We start from the raw sequence: 18,274 nt of genomic DNA, 5'->3' as shown, positions 1-18,274 counted from the left end.
AACTAAGACACAATAAGAAAGATAACAAAGGATGGTAAATAATAAGGTGACGGGAAAGCTCTAAATCTCAAAATCACATCAAATATATCACCTTACAGGAAATAACCCTTTTGCTCAGATCTAAATGATTTCTCATAAATAACCATCAATAAACCACTAAGTCGACATTAATGCCCATAACTCGGTATCGGATGATGAGAAATATTTCATCGAACTGTTAGCCCTTTTGATCTATGATAAAGCGATTTTGCGATTTGCTTCGCAATATTGCAAATCACAAAATCGCTAATCCTTCTTCGTTAAAAACCATTTGCTTGATTATGCGACTGCAAGATGCGATTTGTGAGATGCTTTATCACATTTCACAATATCGAGATGTTTTATCTTAGGTGGCACTGCGATATATGGGATCTGTGATATGCAATGAATCAGTGTGGATCACGATCTTGCATCATCGTGTTTTCACAATTTCAACATTTTCTTTATATATTATGCCTTCCGTTACCCTTTTGCAATGTGATGTTCATTATTAAGAGTACGATTTTATTTGATACTTTTCATAATACTTAAGACTTTGCATTTGCAGATGTTTTTCTTAAGTTTATGATATTGTGTTTTATTAAAAGGGAATTCTAAGTGCTAGTTTTTTATTTTAGAAGGGTCCCCATTTATTTAGTGTTATTACTAATACTAAATAAAAAAGGGGGTTGTTGCTAGCCACAACAATTGGCAATTCACTAGAAAGAACCAGTTCTCTCTGTTTATCTTTTGAATTTTCTAAAACTTCCAAAACAGAAAAGTTTTCTGGAAAATTAAACTTTATTAAAGAAATATAAAGTTCATAATGCTCTTTGCCATTAACAATAGTTTGTTCCTTCCGTGCCAATTCTGACTATTTTCTTCCTAAAGCTAGTCATTGCATTTACATCAGTCACTACTTGGTTTATAAGGATAAAAACAAAGACATCTTTGTAGATCAGTTTTAAGTATGCTCATTTGTCATAGGTAGAGCCTCTGCTGCCAACAAGTGTTTATAGCCTCGACAAGGTTACCTGTTACCCAGCAATGATCCAGTATCCTACTTCAAAAGTATACAATTTTCAAAGACAAATCCACAATCACACTTATTGCTTTCATTTTCTTTTAATTCTTAAAGAACAATGTCTTGGTTTGGTGGCCAAATTTTGACAGTGCCATTCACTTGATTTATAACTTTACTGAACAAGCTAGCTCGTGATGAGACCCCTTGTCTTTTGATTGCAACAATCTTGAGTCATTGCCCTGTTTTGGTATGCAGCTTGGCAATGTCAGCTAGTTATAATCTTTATGATCATGATAAGCCAGCTCTTGATGAGACCTCTTATTCTTTAAGTTTATAGTGCATAGGTGGATTACTCTTTGAAACTTGTAATTCCCTAAGTGGGGAGGAATTCATTGGTTCCTTAAGAATAGATCTGGACGACAATTATAGAGTTTTTTGAAGACAACTTTTCTACAGAGAACCTTCGTTTTGTTATTGATACATTTTATGACCGATTTAAAACAAATTCCCACTAAAGGTTATTTTTAATCAAAATTTGTAAGGTTGAAACTAGTAAAATTTTTAGGCTTGTAGCACTTGACTATATCTTTCAATAATAATGATTAATTTTCCAAATCAGTTCTATTTATACAAGCAAAAAACAAAATTTACAAGAGACACTAATCTTTTTCGTGAAATCCAAAAGTAACCATTTACAACCTATTTTATTATCAAAATAAAGCTATAAATAATAATTTACAAAAATAGAAGAGGTCATCTTCTATGGAAAGTATTTTTTAAGGATCTGCCCATTAACAGGTAAAGATTCTCTTTTCCCTACTAAATCTTGTAACATGAAAGTCGATGGACCTATGATTTCAACAATTTGGAATGGTCCAAGCCACATCCATTGGAATTTAGAATGTTTGCCTTTTTCTTCATGAGCCTTATCCCATTTCAATACTAAATCTCCAATTTGAAAATCCTTCCTAGATACCATGTTTGAATCAAAAGAAGCCTTTACTAATGCTTGATGATGTGCATGGGTAATTTTGGATTGTTCTTGTTGCTCTTCTAGCTTAAGGATCTGCAATTGTCTTAGTTGCAAAGATGAAGAAGGTGTTTCTTCAATAAATTTAACTAAGGCTAAAGAAGGAATTGCTAGATGAGTTGGGAGAACTACTCCTTTCCCATAAACTAAATTAAAGGGAGAAGTGTCAATGGAGGCCTTTTGAGTTATTCGATCTGCCCAAAGAGCATACATCAAAGATTTGTGCCAATTTCTATGATTCTAATCAATAGTTCACTTAATGATTCTTATTAGGTTTTTATTTGTTGATTCAGCCAACTCGTTCCCTTGTGGGTAATAATTGGCAGAATACTTAAGTTTAAAACCTCTTTTAAGTGCAAATTCAGTCATAGCATTGCCAGAAAAATATGATGCATTATCAAACATTAAAGCAGAAGGTAAGCCAAACCTGGTAATTATGAACTGATCTATGAAATCAATGATATGTTCAGCATTAGCTGTCTTGAGAGGAACTGCTTCTACCCATTTAGTAAAATAATCTGTAGCTATAAGGATGTACCTATGTTGTTTAGAAGAGTGAGGAACGATCTCACCTATTATATCCAATCCCCATTGCTCAAATGGTTGGTCGATATTAACCGGTTGCAATGGCAATGATGGTTTCTTCTGTCTTCCAGCAACAATTTCACAAACTTGACATTTCCTTACATAGCTATGTGCATATTTAAATAAAGTAGGCCAATAATATCTTGCGCGCAAAATTTTGTGTGTTGTTGCATCTCTTGCGTAATGTCCACCTACTGGTCCATCATGGAGTTCCTGCAACACTTTTTTAGCTTTAGATTTCCCAAGACATCGAAGAAGAACAGAATCATAATTCATCCTAAAAAGCACATCGTTTACAAGTTTATATTGCTTAGCTTTCAATCTTAGGCCTCTTTTCTTTGTATGATTCAGATTTGAAGGAGCATATCCATTTTTTAAATAAAACATGATATCAGCATATCTCGATTCAATATCATTTAGGCTTACCTCATATGTTTGTACCTCTTGACTGGGAGATGGTATTTTTGATATAAGTGATGCTCCAGCCAACATTCTGTAAAATCTTTGACCTTTTATAATATTTGTTGGCTTGATCTCAGCATCATATTCTTGTAGGGCAGTGACCCAATTTGATCTGTTTTCACCCATGTCTTTCTGTAGCAAGAGATTTCTTACTCTTCGAAATGGCACTATTATCTTTGTATGGGTCTTAAGGAGAAAGGGTCTAAAGTGTTTGATTGCTTTGAAAACAGCATAAGCTTGTCTCTCAACGTTAGAATAATTTAATTCAGCCGCTTGCAAATTTGAACTAAAGAAGGCAATCAGGGCTTCCGCTTTGTCTTGATTGGCTTGCGTGAGTATTGCAGCGTATGACTTCTCAAGGAAAATGTATACAAAATGAAAGGATCAGAAAAATTTGGAGTCGCTATGGATGGGGCATTAACAATCGCTTGCTTAATCAGATTGAACACTTCATATTCTGTCTGACCCCATTTAAAGAGTGAATTTTTCTTGATCATTGCTTGTAATGGTGACACAATTCTTGAGAAGTCTGAGACAAATCTTTTAACAAAATTAATTTGACCAAGGAAGGATTGCATTGCTTTCTTATTATGTGGTAAGGATATTTTAGAAATTTCTTTAATCCTATCTAGATCAATATGGATTCCAGATTTAGACACTATAAATCCAAGGAATTTTCCTTCACTTAATGCAAAAAAGAACTTTTTTGGATTAAGTGAAATCCCATACCTTTGACAACGTTGAAAGATATTCTTTAAATCTCTGAGGTGATTACTACATTTTTTAGAATACACTGTTATGTCATCCAAGTAAATCACCACTGATTTGTTTACTAATACCTTAAATGCAATATCCATGGCCCTTTGAAATGTGGCGCCAGTGTTAATCAGCCCAAAAGGAATATTTTGATATGCATATGTACCCCATTTGGTTCTGAATGTGGTTTTTAGCTGATCATCTGAATGGACTAAGACTTGGTTGTAGCCGGAGAAACCATCTAAAAAGGACATCAATTCTGATCCTGCAACTACTTGTAATATTTGTTCCATAGGAGGCAGGGGAAAATTATCCTTTTGGTAGGCTTTGTTAAGATTTAGAAAGTCAATACACATTCGAATGTCTCTGTTTTTGTTTCTGACTGGAACCAGATTGGAAACCCATCTAGAATGCCGAACGGGAAAAATAATTTTGGTTTCCAACAATTTATTGAGCTCAAACTTAATCTGACTTTCCAGATTAGGGTAGATCTCCCTCAGATTTTTCTGGACTGGGCTTTCATCAGCTATCATTAGGATAGTATGCTGAATTATTGAAGCGTCGTAAGTCTTAAGGACATCGTAATTCCAGGCAAAGACATTTTATATTGTTTCAGGAGTTGAACAAAGGCTAATTTTTCTTCTGGGGCTATACCATGACCTAAGTTGATATTTTGCGGCTTAGTATCCGTTCCTAGATTTACTAATTCATATTTCAGAGTTGAACTCTGAAGTTTTGAATTGGTATACCTTTTGAATCTATCTTTTAAATCATATAGGTCTTCTAACTTGACTATAGATTTTGGTATGGCATTATTGGTGCTCTCTTGTCGTAACTGTTTGTCATGTTGGTCCTCGTCAATTATCTGATTACTGTAAAATCCTTCTGAAGTCAGGAAACTTACAATATCAGGGTGATCATTAAAAATTCTCCAATTGGTAACATTATCAGGGATGGAGGGCCTAAAGATCAATTCGATTGAGAATCTGTTTGGGATATAGTCTTCTGAGGGAATGAGCTTGGAAGCTACATTAGCCAGGAGGTCAACACTAGCATTTTGGAGTCTAGGAATGAATGAAATATTGAAGGCTATAAAATGTGTAGTCAGATCTTGTACTAAAGATTGATAATGCTTTAAATGACCTGATAAACAATGTATAGTATTTTGTACCTGTTTAATAACAATCTCAGAATCTCCAAAGACTTGTAGATACTTAATGTCTAGTCCGATTGCCTTATACAGACCTTGCACTAAAGCTTCGTATTTTGCAGTGTTGTTTGTGCAATAGGACTCGAGTCTACAGGTTAGCATGGTTTTATTCACTTCTAGACTAATTAATACACATCCTCCTCCTGCTCCATCATTAGACTTAGAACCGTCAAAAAATAATTTCCAAAACAAAGAGTTATTTACAGGACTATCTACAAACTTAATGCATTTAGAACTGTCTGTTTGAGAAAAATTTTCTACTTGAGACAAAACAGAATGTTCTAAATAAGGCGAAGTATGAGCATTAAAATTTCCTAAGAAAGAGTCAACAGAATAGTTCCCAATTATATGTTGCTATATGCTATAGGTTCATTTTCTCCTTCTAGTTCCGTCACTATGTATTTTTAATGTCTTTCCCACTCAACCTTTATCTGATTTGGTTTACCATTGTAAGGGAGCCACATGTGTGACCAGTTAGTTGCAAAGTATCAATGAAGCTTTTCAGACCAATCCCTGCTAAGAATTAAACCATAAAATTTAAGAATATTTGCAACTAAAATATCAATGACTTAACATACCTTTGGATTCGATGAGAGCTTTATGGTCACTTGATTTATTTCACCAATTACTTCAACTTGCGACCGGTCCAGCTAAACTATGTGTACTACAGATTTTTGAGGTTGGACATTTAACTTTGCACAAATTGTTTCAGGCAAAATATTAGATGAAGCACCTGAATCTACCAAACAATTATGCAATTTTTTATTGAAAATTTCGAAAGTAAGGAGGAATGGAGGAGTATGGGATTTTGACCTACCTCCAATTAAAGCAATATCATTTGGCTCAACTTTATTTGCCATACTAGTTGGAGGTCTTCCCATTTCATGAGAAGCTTTTGACATTACAGCGACAGGAAGAGGTGCAACGGGTACTGCATGCAGCTCTTTCAAACATAGTTTCTGTTGATGCTTTAATTTACTCAGTTCACGAAAAGTAATGTTGGCCCTAGTCTTCTTCATGTCTTCAACAATATTATACGCCATCTCATCGGAAACAATCAGTGTTTTAGATGGAGTTGATGACTTGGATTGGACTGGGCTTGTTTGAGTCGCTTTTGGTGATGATTTCTTACCTGCAACTTTATCCTTGGAAACCGAGCTTACGTTCTTCTGTTTAGAACTGGGCTGTGGAAGATCGAATTGATTTCTACTTCTAGTACCAACTGGTGATGCCTCTTGATCCTCTTCATTTGGAGGAATGAAGTCCTACATTCCATGTAGCTCTACAACCTCATCTTCATCAATAGGTTCTTCATTGGAAACTTCTTCTTCTTCTCCTTCAGATTCTGCATTTGTTATAGCATTGGGAGGCTTTGGATCAGTTGAAGGGTTTTTCCTATAAGGCTTGTAGGGTTTCTTAGAAGAATTCTCTGCTACTTGTCTTTTAATGTCAATCATTTTGTTAGACATGGTTTTTAAAACTTTCTGTAATCTTTCCAAATCAAGTGGGTCCTTTAATCGCTTTTTGTTATGATCATCTCTAAAAGCAACCTTTTTAGATTTTCTTTCATCAATAGTGTTTTTCTTTTCTAAATCTAAGATATGCTTTTCTACCACTATCGCTTCCTTCATGTTTTCGACCAATGTTGGCTTGGTAGCCCTATCAACAAAGATTGCTATATTCGATGGTAAAGCAGATAAGTACCATTCAATTTGAACTGTTGGAAATAATACTGAGAGGGGGGGTGAATCGGTATTATTAAATCAATATAACTTTTCCATTTCCATATTAAGATTCATATATGCTACTTCAGTTAAGGCAAAACTGTGTGTATACGCAACTGTGTGTGAAGCAACAAGCGTATATCCAGTAAACTTATGATTCAGTTAGTTGTTCCTTAATGAGTGCATCAAAACATTACTAACCATATGAATAGTAAACAGGAGCAGTAAAATAGAACATATCATCACACACAAGAAGCACACATGAACACCATGATGTAAGGTGGAAACCCAATGTGGGTGAAAACCACTTGCTGCAAGTCGTCGCAATCTTCTTTTAATAAGAAACTTCTTTTTACAATAGTTCTATACTAGTGCAGTCTTATACCAGTACACATGCTACTACCTGCAGAAGGCTACAACCTTCTCTCGTTCTCCAGACTCTCCTGGAAGGGAGCTACAACCTCCTTAGCTCTTGTACTAGCCCATCCATTTAATAGTACGTAGGTGCAGGCCTACTGAATGCTCTAACCTTCACTTGTTTTCCAGCCGCTACTGGAAGGGAGCTACCACCCCCTTAGCTCTTGTACTATCTGATGTACTAGTACGTAGGTGCTGTCCTACAGAAGGCTACAACCTTCTCTTTCCTTCCAAGGACCACGTTTCATAAATTTTCAAACTGGATCCATGAATATCAATCAAACATCAAATAGATCTGCAATCACCCAACTTCTTTGTACAAATACTAAATCAATAACTTCTCAGAACACAGTACCAGTAACCAGACAACAATTCAAAAACCTAAAAACTACAGTAATAGACAAAAGCATCTAAAACATATTTCAAGAAAAAGTCTACAACTTCACCAATAGAAACCCGCATATGTCCGCAGTATTCACTTCTTTAACTTGCAGGTATCCACACCTCCATTGTGTTGAACCTGCGGGTATCCGCACCTGCGCTCTGTCAAACCAACGTATATCCATGTTTGCGCTGTATCTAAACTGCGTAGATCCACACCTGTGCTGTGTCGAGCCCGCGGGTATCCGCGCCTGCACTGTGCCAAAACTGCGGGTATCCACGCCTGTGCTGTGTCGAGCCTGCGGGTATCCACGCCTGCACTGTGCCAAAACTGCGGGTATCCGCGCCTGTGCTATGTCGAGCCTGTGGGTATCCGCGCCTGCACTGTGCCAAAACTGTGGGTACAGATAATTTATCAGACTTTAATTATACCCCAAATTATCAGATTTAAGGATCTGACCATGCGCCAAAGAGATCTCAACCCATCAGTAGATCCGTCTTGTAATGCTCAGGTTTCTCCTTGATTCAGTTCCAACTATAACTCACCAACCGATCACTAGTGTTTCAGATCTTGCTCTTCTCAAGATATTCAACACATTAATTGCCCCAGCCAAATGATCTCCTTTCCTTTTTATAGTCTAGGCCTTACTCAAAGCATGGTCCAAAACCATAGAGATCCAATACTAGGGACCCAAAACCTGGGTTTAATACTTTAGATGCAAAACCACGGACCAGAACCATAGGATCAAAAATGTTGGACTAAATACCATGGACTAACCATAATATTTCCCACGTGCACGCTTTTCTTTGCATGAAAGTGTGTGTACTTTACATCCGCACTTTTTGTTTGGAGCACCTGCATACATGTCCACACCTTTTATTCGGCACACCTGCGTATGTCCATGGCTTTGTGAACAGGAACCTGCGGGTATCTCATTTTCTTCCATTCTGAGAGCCTGAACATCAATTATTTGCTACTGACCTGATACACTATGATCTGTCATCTGTGTGAGTTGCCATCAAGGACAACAATTGTACCATAATGCCAACAATCTCCCCCTTTGGACTTGATGGCAAATCTAACTTGTCATACTGAGAACTGTCATCTGATTCCTTTGAGCTGTCCTGCATCTCATCACATCTCTTCTGTAGATTCATCTAGTTATATATATGTGAGTTGTTCTTCTACGAGTGGGTTTCCATCAAGTACAACACATGCATCATAATGCCAACAATCTCCCCCTTTGGACTTGATGGCAACAACACCAAATCACTCTCCCCCTTTGACATCAAGGGCAAAGGGCAGACCAAGATATTTTCTTTCCTTGATAAGCATTCCGTTGTCCATACTCCCCCTAAGTACCTGCTGAAATCTCTGATTGAGCTCCCCCTTTGTATATGCCAAGTTGTACCAATCTGTCCATGCTCCCTCTGAGTACATGCTGAAATCTCTGCTCTGCTGAAGCGTGTTGTTCATGCTCCCCCTGATTGTAAGCAAGGTCTGCAAAAACATGTTCTACAAGAAGAACATGACTCTATCATAAATGACCTTCCTATCACCAAAGACTCATACATACATCCATCTCCCAACCAAGTGGGGATATACCAAATACCAATTGTTTATACATGACTGAAATATTACATCATCTTTCCCATGCATAGTGGGGGTACAAATTACATCATATGACCAAAAGGGATTCATCAAATGACTACAATAGATAGAGACAAACTATTACATCATGAGTCTTGATATGACCTTTACATGACATTTATAATAGAGACCAAACATAAGATCATGATAGTCATCAGCAACTATCATACACAATGTATAATCTGCTCCATAATCATCTGACAACAACTTCTAGACCTGCAACCTGTATATGATCATTAGTGTATAAGTCATCAACAGGGTATGTCTACATCAACTCATCCTTTTGAACAGAATTCTGCATATGATATACAGAATCATTCACAAAACACCATAGCCATCTCATCAACATCAAGATCTGCATGATCCAAGTATCATCACTTGGGAGCATCTGCATCAATCAACATGTGTAAGTATCAACCTATCATCATACAGGTAAGAACTCATCATTATCATGTCTCCAACAATGCAACTTTGAGTAATCATCCATGTATCCAGCACTATGTATCTTGATCTCAAGATTTTTAGTCAAGACTTCTTGATATCATCAATAGCAACAATCCTCATCCATGTGAGCACCAAGATCTATAAGAATCCTGCATCATCATTGTACTATATGATCTTTATGCATATGATGACAGTAGCATATGAGTGACTCATCATCAAGTGTATTCAAGCTTTGTACTTCTCCTTATCCTTATGTAAGTATGCATCCACAAATCTGATCAGAACACCAACTATGTAAACCCAAGAATCATATGAGATTTTGTCATGGACAACTCATAGCAAGGTGTATCATTTAGCCCTATAAGCATCATCACTAAGGACTACTAACCATAATGTTAACACTGCATTATTAGAAGCATATGCTCCCCCTGAACCTGTGCCATCTTACTTACTGTCAGATCTGATCATGCATATATCAGCAAGAAGTATCATCATCCACAAGTTAAGACCAAAACATTCCTAAGAATCAAGATATTTCCACACAACATCAACAGATTGTAACCATTATGAAACAGAGAAATGGAGTGAATCATATCAGACCCCTTTTCCTAAGCCTGTCCCATTGCTATTCCTCAAACTAACATATACACGACTGAGCAGTAACCAACTCGTGTATATATGCGACTTCCCTTTATGAAACTTGCGTATGAAATTTAGGACACTGAAGTTTTACACTTCCAGCTCCCTCTGAGTCTGTTATGTCTGTATATTGTGCTGTGAAACATTTTTCTGACTATACTTCCTTCTTCTTCCATATGTTCAAGTGTGATGATGTTTTCTCCTTTTGGTATGGTGCCCATGCTTTGTTCCTACATTCCTTTGTTGTATGTCCAAGCTTATTACATGCATAACATTTTACATCTTTCATGTTCCTTCTATAGCAATCAACAGCTCTGTGACCAAACATATTGCAAGCAAAGCAATATCCCTTAAAGTACCTGGAATGTGATGATCTTTCTGTGTGATGGTGTTTAAACATTCTTCTTCTGCATCTAGCTGCAACATGTCAAATATTATGACACACATAACATTCAACATTATTCATTGGAGGAGTAAAAGATTTTCTTTGAAGAATTTCTTTCCTTGGTTGTTGATGGGATTGACCTCTCATCTCCTTGTGGAGTATTTCACATTGTGTATTAGAGTTCCTTGTCTTCTTTTGTGAACTAGATTCATCTTCAACATATTCATGAAAACCAAGACCACTTTTGATAGCAAGGGACCTTTGACTACTAAGAATATCATCCAAGGTCTTAGTACTATCTTGAAATCGTAAGATCTTATCCTTTTCTTCTAAGTTGTACTTTAGAATATTTACCTCAACCTAATGTTGCTCTTCCTTTTCACGATACTACTTCTTCATGTTTTCTTCAGCTTTTCTTCCTTCTTCCAACTGATGTCTTAGTTAAAGTACTTCGTTTTCTTGCTTTTCAAGAGCTTGGAGTAGTTCTTTATTCTGCTTATTTGATTCTTCAAGATTTCCTTTTAGTGAGAGGATCGTAGCTTCAAGACTTTCATAGTAACTGGATCTATCTCTGAGTTTCTTGATTGTTGTGCTCCTTTCACTGACTTCATTTCTTAATGATATCACTTCATCCTGCAACTTTTGACATTGATCTTCCTTGTCCTTGAATAACTTCCTTACCTTGTTTCCTTCCTCTATTTGAGCTTTTAGTTTGGTAGATTCTTCTTTGAAGGCACATTCCCTTCTGTTCAATAGATCTTGTTGATCTCTAATTTTGTTTGTAAGCCTTTTAAATTTTGCCTCTATTTGATATCTTTCTTTCTCACCCATAAGAGCAAATTCAGTTGTTTCACTATCACTTTCATCATCTTCAAATGGATAGATGAGTGTATCACCAGAGGATAAATTCATGCCTGATAGTTCATCTTCATTCTGAAGTGATTCTGAATCTGAAGTGCTTCTTCCACATATTCCTCAATCGATTCTCCCACTGTCATAGTTCTTCTGAGATGTCTTCTTCTTCTTAGGCGCTTTCTTCTTAAGCTTCTTTCCCATTGTTCTACGGATCTCTTTCAAGCGATCAAGCTTCTACCAAAGGACTTGCTCTAATACCAATTGTTGGAAATAATACTGAGAGGGGGCGGGGTGAATCAGTATTATTAAATCAATATAACTTTTCCATTTCCATATTAAGATTCATATACACTACTTCCGTTAAGGCAAAACTATGTGTATATGCAACTGTGTGTGAATCAACAAGCGTATATTCAGTAAACATATGATTCAGTTAGTTGATCCTTAATTAGTGCATCAAAACATTACTAACCATATGAACAGTAAACATGAGCAGTAAAATAGAATAGATCATCACACACAAGAAGCACACATGAACACCATGATGTAAGGTGGAAACCCAATGTCGGTGAAAACCACCTGCTACAAGTCGTCTCAATCTTCTTTCAATAACAAACTTCTTTTTACAATAGTTCTGTACTGGTGCAGTCTTATGCCAGTACACAGGCTACTACCTACAGAAGGCTACAACCTTCTCTCGTTCTCCAGACTCTCCTGGAAGGGAGCTACAACTCCCTTAGCTCTTGTACTAGCTGATCCATTTACTAGTACGTAGGTGCAGGCCTACTGAATGCTCTAACCTTCACTCATTTTCCAGCTGCTACTGGAAGGGAGCTACCACCCCCTTAGCTCTTGTACTAGCTGATGTACTAGTATGTAGGTTTCGTCCTACAAAAGGCTACAACCTTCTCTTTCCTTCCAAGGACCACGTTTCATAAATTTTCAAACTGGATCCATGAATATCAATCAAACATCAAATAGATCTACAATCACCCAACTTCCTTGTACAAATACTAAATCAATAACTTCTCAGAACATAGTACCAGTAACCAGAGAACAATTTAGAACCCTGAACACTGCAGTAATAGACAAAACCAGCTAAAACATATTTCAAGAAAAGGTCCGCAACTTCACCAATAGAAACCTGCATACGTCCGCAGTATTCACTTCTTTAACCTGCGGGTATCCGCACCTCCGCTGTGTCGAACCTTCGGGTATCCGCACCTGCACTCTGTCAAACCCATGTATATCTGTTCTTGCGCTGTATCTAAGTTGTGTAGATCCGCATCTGCGCTGTGTCGAACCTGCGGGTATCCGTGCCTGCACTGTGCCAAAACTGTGAGTATCCGCGCCTGCGCTGTGTCAAGCCTACGGGTACAGATAATTTATGAGACTTTAATTATACCCCAAATTATCAAATTTATAGATCTAATCATGCACCAAAGAGATCTCAACCCATCATTAGATCTATCTTGTAATGCTTAGGATTCTCCTTCATTTAGTTCCAACTATAACTCACCAACCGATCACCAGTATTTTAGATCTTACTCTTCTCAAGATATTCAACACATTAGTTGCCCCAGCCAAATGATCTCCTTTCCCTTTTATAGTCTAGGCCTTACTCAAAGCATGGTTCAAAACCATAGAGATCCAATACTAGGGACCCAAAACCTGGGTTTAATACTTTAGATGCAAAACAACGGACCAAAACCATAGGATCAAAAATGTCAGACTAAATACCATGGACCAACCATAAGATTTCCCACATGTGCGCTTTTCTCTGCATGAAAGTGTGTGTACTTTACATCCGCACTTTTTGTTCGGATCACCTGCGTACATGTCCGCACCTTTTGTTCGACGCACCTGTGTATGTCCATGGCTTTGTGAACAGGAACCTGCGGGTATCTCATTTTCTTCCATTCTGAGAGCTTGAACATCAATTATTTGCTATTGACCTGTTGCACTATGATATGTCATCTGTGTGAGTTGCCATCAAGGACAACACTTGTATCATAATGCCAACACGAGCTTCTTCGCTAGGCTTGGAAGTGGTAGGGATTTTATTCAAGAGTTTGTTGAAATGTGAGTTGAAACCTTTGATAGGTTCTCTCGATTCGGTCTTAAGATTTGATAGATCATTGATCAATGTTTCCGTAGACCTATCATTGCCGAACTTTGTCAAGAATTGTTCTTGGAAAATGTCCCAACTAGTAATGGATCCTGATGGTAATGAAAAATACCAGGACCCAGCTACTCCTTGTAAAATATATGGAAAAAGTCTAACAACAGCGTCTTCATTTGTGACTCCATTTGAATTTATTGATAACATAAAGTTACTAATGTGTTCTTCTGCTAGCATGCCTGCTTCAAGATAACTTAGGTAGCCATTTCTTAGGATGGGCCAGTAATTGACTCAAGGACGCAGGCATTGAGACTGCCCCTGGATTGTTCCATGGGTTTTGAGCCATCATTGAACTACTAACAGAGGAAAGCGCAGATGAAGTTCCTTGTGGTGGGGATGAAGATGTCGAAGTTCCAGTACTCTGTTGAACAATGATATGAAGTGGAGGAGTGGATGGTTGAATTTGCAATGGAGAAGATGAAATGGATGATGACGATGAAAGAGTCTCACTATCAGACCCTTCAGGTGTCTTCCTTGCTCTTTTCCTTTTAGGCAGAGGTAATTCGGTTGGTTCAATACCAAGCTTTTCTGTAAGGACCTGTTTCCTATTATTAGAGCCTCTATTTCGTTATACACTAACACATCTATTTTACTGTTATTTTATAAATAATAAAAGGAGTTTGCTGACCTTTTCACATAGCTTTAAACATTTAACATCTAATCATTTTATCATAAGCAACATAAATTAAGGTGAGCATTCCATTGATATCAACTTAACAAGAGTAGTCCATGGAAAATACCTGTTCCGGCGATTGATGATGATACCTTTGTCTGATAGCTCCAGCTGAACGCTCCTTCTGACCGACCCAACCGGATTTACCTCCCAGCCAACTAGGAAATAAATTCCTAGCCCAGGAAACCTCCACAGGTTCCCTAGCCCTCCGTGCCCAAGTCCAACCAGATATAGTGTGTCCTCAAGAAGAATATGCAAAACTAGATAATGATACTTTCCTCCTCTCAAACCCAAGAAACCTCCACAGGTTTCCAAGGTCTCCCAAAAATCATAACAAGGCCAAACAATCACAACCAACCCCCACAATCCTAAGCAAAACTCCAACTCCCCCTTTTCTTCCTTCCCCCTTCCCTTTTTATACCCTCTTTCCTCAACCACCTCTCATTAATGTCATTAACTCTCACCCATCCTTGGTTGACTTCTCTTCTAAGCTAGGAGTACATTTGGAATTGTGACATGAATATAAAATTGAGAATTTAATGGGAAAGGATCATGTCTTCTCCCAAGTAAATCTGAAAAGTACATTTGGGAATGTGAAGTGTAATTACATGGAGAGGACCATGTCTTCTCCTTAGTAAATGTGAGGGTACATTGGGGAATGTGAAATGAATAAATATATATTGATGATAAGATGGAGAGGACTATGTCTTCTCCCAAGTAAATGTGAGGGTACATTGGGGAATGTGAAATGTACTTACATGGAGAGGACCATGTCTTCTCCATAGTAAATGTGAGGGTACATTGGGGAATGTGAAATGAATAAATATATATTGATGATAAGATGGAGAGGACTATGTCTTCTCCCAAGTAAATGTGAGTGTACATTGGGGAATGTGAAATGAATACATATATTATGAAATAATGGAAGGAGACCATATCCTACATAATATTCAATTTCAGAAGGTAAGTGGGGAATTTGAATAATGGAAATCATAAATTTATATTATACCAATATTTCTCAATATTTTCATATAATGTAAATATTAACAAAATTTATAGGATAAGATTTAAGTGGGGCATTACATACACCCCTCCTTCAGAAAACTTCGTCCCGAAGTTAGAATGAAAAGATACAAGGAGTTTGAAAGCATAGCAAACTAGAGAGAGTTATAGCATTAAAATTCGATAAGTCAGACAATGACATTACTTCCCATCAAGAGTCTCCAACTGATCTATATCTTCCTATCCACCCTGGCCTACTTCCGTTTCCGCCCTATCCGTCCTCTGCTGCCTTATCAGTGGCAAAGGCCATACTGACCACTGATAAAACCGACATGGTGGAAGTGTCGAATGCCTCGACCAAACTTTCCCCGGCAGGAATCTGGCAATCGTCATCACACGTCTAGGGGGAGCGTTCAGCTGTCCTCCCCACGATTCCAGGTTTCGGAGGATACACGATGGGAAACACCTCCACCCCTCCTTCAGAGCACGGACCACACTACAGAGCTGGTTGTACTTGTCATCGAATAATCCAGTCAGGTCGTCTTGCCACCTGTCATTTGCATTTTTTTTTTTCTCGTGTCATAAGAGTGCATATCAAGTAGATACCAATGAAGTAAAATAATATACATTATACCTTCCTCATGAGAGGTCTCATCCTTCCCTCCTGGCTATCACATAGTTCTTTTCCCCTGCGGGTTAGCCTCTCATTCGTGCATTTATATAACAACAAGACATATAATCATCACATTACTAAGTCTAGTATCCATGTGTCAATCCAAGATTTCTCGCTAAGTCATTCATTTAAATAAATCATATCCACTTGAGCTATATATGAACCAAAGTAATTCTGATAAGTTACGCACTAGATAGTCCATCACTAAGTGAGTCATACATGTAGTCCATACATCAACCATTTCTATCATTAATATCAAATCTATCAACTGATTCCCCTACTTCTCTTCTGCATATAAAGATGAAGCAGCATTGTAAGCTTATAAACTATATATCAAAATAGCATATTCATGGTAGATGAGTGAAAGGCAAGAGAAGCTGCAACCCAGTTGTTGTGTAGGCATGTACAAGTCATTTATAATAATAATCCTCTGAGATGCTGCTGTGAAGAAGCTCTAGGATTGCAAGACTGAAGTGATAGTTGTGCTGTCATTCAAGTGTTTGTTGAAATCGATCAGTCTCAGATCATTTCTTCGTTGTTCAAAATTCTCCTTCGAATTTGCTTTTGTGGACTTCTTTGCAACTTGCTCCTCTAACTTGCAAAATTCCAAATCTATTTCTCCTTTTCCAATGAATTCTCTTGTGAAATGGTATCTGATGGTTGTGTTTGCTGCATCTATGAAACACTTGATTATTACAAAATATTATTCTTCCCTTTTGTTGTTCATGAAATCTTATAATATCCTTCTTAATTATATAGCTTGACAAGCTGTTATGTTTGCTGCCACATGCTCCACTTCTTTTGTGGAAAATGACGCAATGGCTTGTTTCTTTGAAACCCGTGAGATGCTTCCTGACCCAAATTTGGAACACAATATATATGCTCTTTCCATCACCTATGTTTTCTCTCCAATCACAATAAATGTACCCAATTAACTCAAAGTTATGTACTGCAATATACAAGATTCTTCCATGGTTTTTGGTGCCATTCACCTACCTTAAAAATATCTTTCTTGCTTGCAAGTGTGCTTACATTGGAGTCTCCATAGCCGGAGAGATTAGACTGACTGCATACATGTTATCAATTCTTGTTGTTGTCACATACATAAGACTTCAAACCAAACTTCTATAAAATGTTGGATCTATATTGCTACTGCAATTATCTTTGCTTAGCTTCAGATCTCTTGTCGCTGTTGTTGGCGTTAGCTTGCTATTCAACTTCCTAAATCTTTTCAAGATAACCCCTGCATACTTGGTTCGAGATATAAAGATACTTTCATTTGTTTGTTCGACTTTAATACCAAAAAATATCTCAATAAGCCCATTTTTGTTATTACAAATTCTTTCTCGACTGCTAATCTAGATTCTTCTATGGATAGATTATTTCCTGTAAAAATAAAATCATCTACATACAAGCAAATAATTATAATTTCACCTTCATTGCTAACTTTGATAATTTCACCTTCATTGCTAACTTTGATGTAAACTGTTTGGCTTCCTGCTACTTTTACTAAAACCATTGCTCAATAGTTACGAGTCAATGCAGCTATACCAAGCATTTGGCAACTGCTTGAACCCACACAATGCTTTTCTTAACTTATACGTCATTGGGAAAAGTTGATTTTACATCCATCTGATGGACTTATCATTTGTATTGAGCTACTATTGCCATGACAACTATAACGGTTTCCATTCTTTGTACAAGAGCAAAGGTTTGATTATATTCTCTTCCATATTGTCGTTTGTACCCTTGACTACAAGTTGTGCTTTGTGCCTTTCAATTATGCATTATACATCATTATTGAGTTTATAAACTCACCTCACACTAATAACTCCTTTTTCTGCTAGAAGATTTACTATCTCTCACGTCTCATTTTTCTCAATTGTTTGGATTTCTTCATCCATGTCATCACACCATTTTCTTTCTTTTACTACATTCTCAAAATAAATAGAATCAGATAAAAAAAATATAGCAAAACTCACAAAGTCATTATCATCATCTTCACACTTGGATATCTCATATATTTCTTACAAGTAGAAAAGAGTCTTCATCTTGATGCACCAGATACCATTTTCCCATCAAGCTATGGTACACTACTAGCCATCTCAAAAACTGCAAAATAAACACCAAAAAGCCTCCAAATCTTCTTCTCCATTCATACCT

This window comes from Pinus tabuliformis, chromosome 8 (genome assembly GCF_031772625.1).
Source record: "Pinus tabuliformis cultivar Carrire ecotype Pingquan chromosome 8, CPIR1, whole genome shotgun sequence".
NCBI classification, from domain to species: Eukaryota; Viridiplantae; Streptophyta; class Pinopsida; order Pinales; family Pinaceae; genus Pinus; species Pinus tabuliformis.
This window is presented reverse-complemented; position numbering follows the sequence as displayed.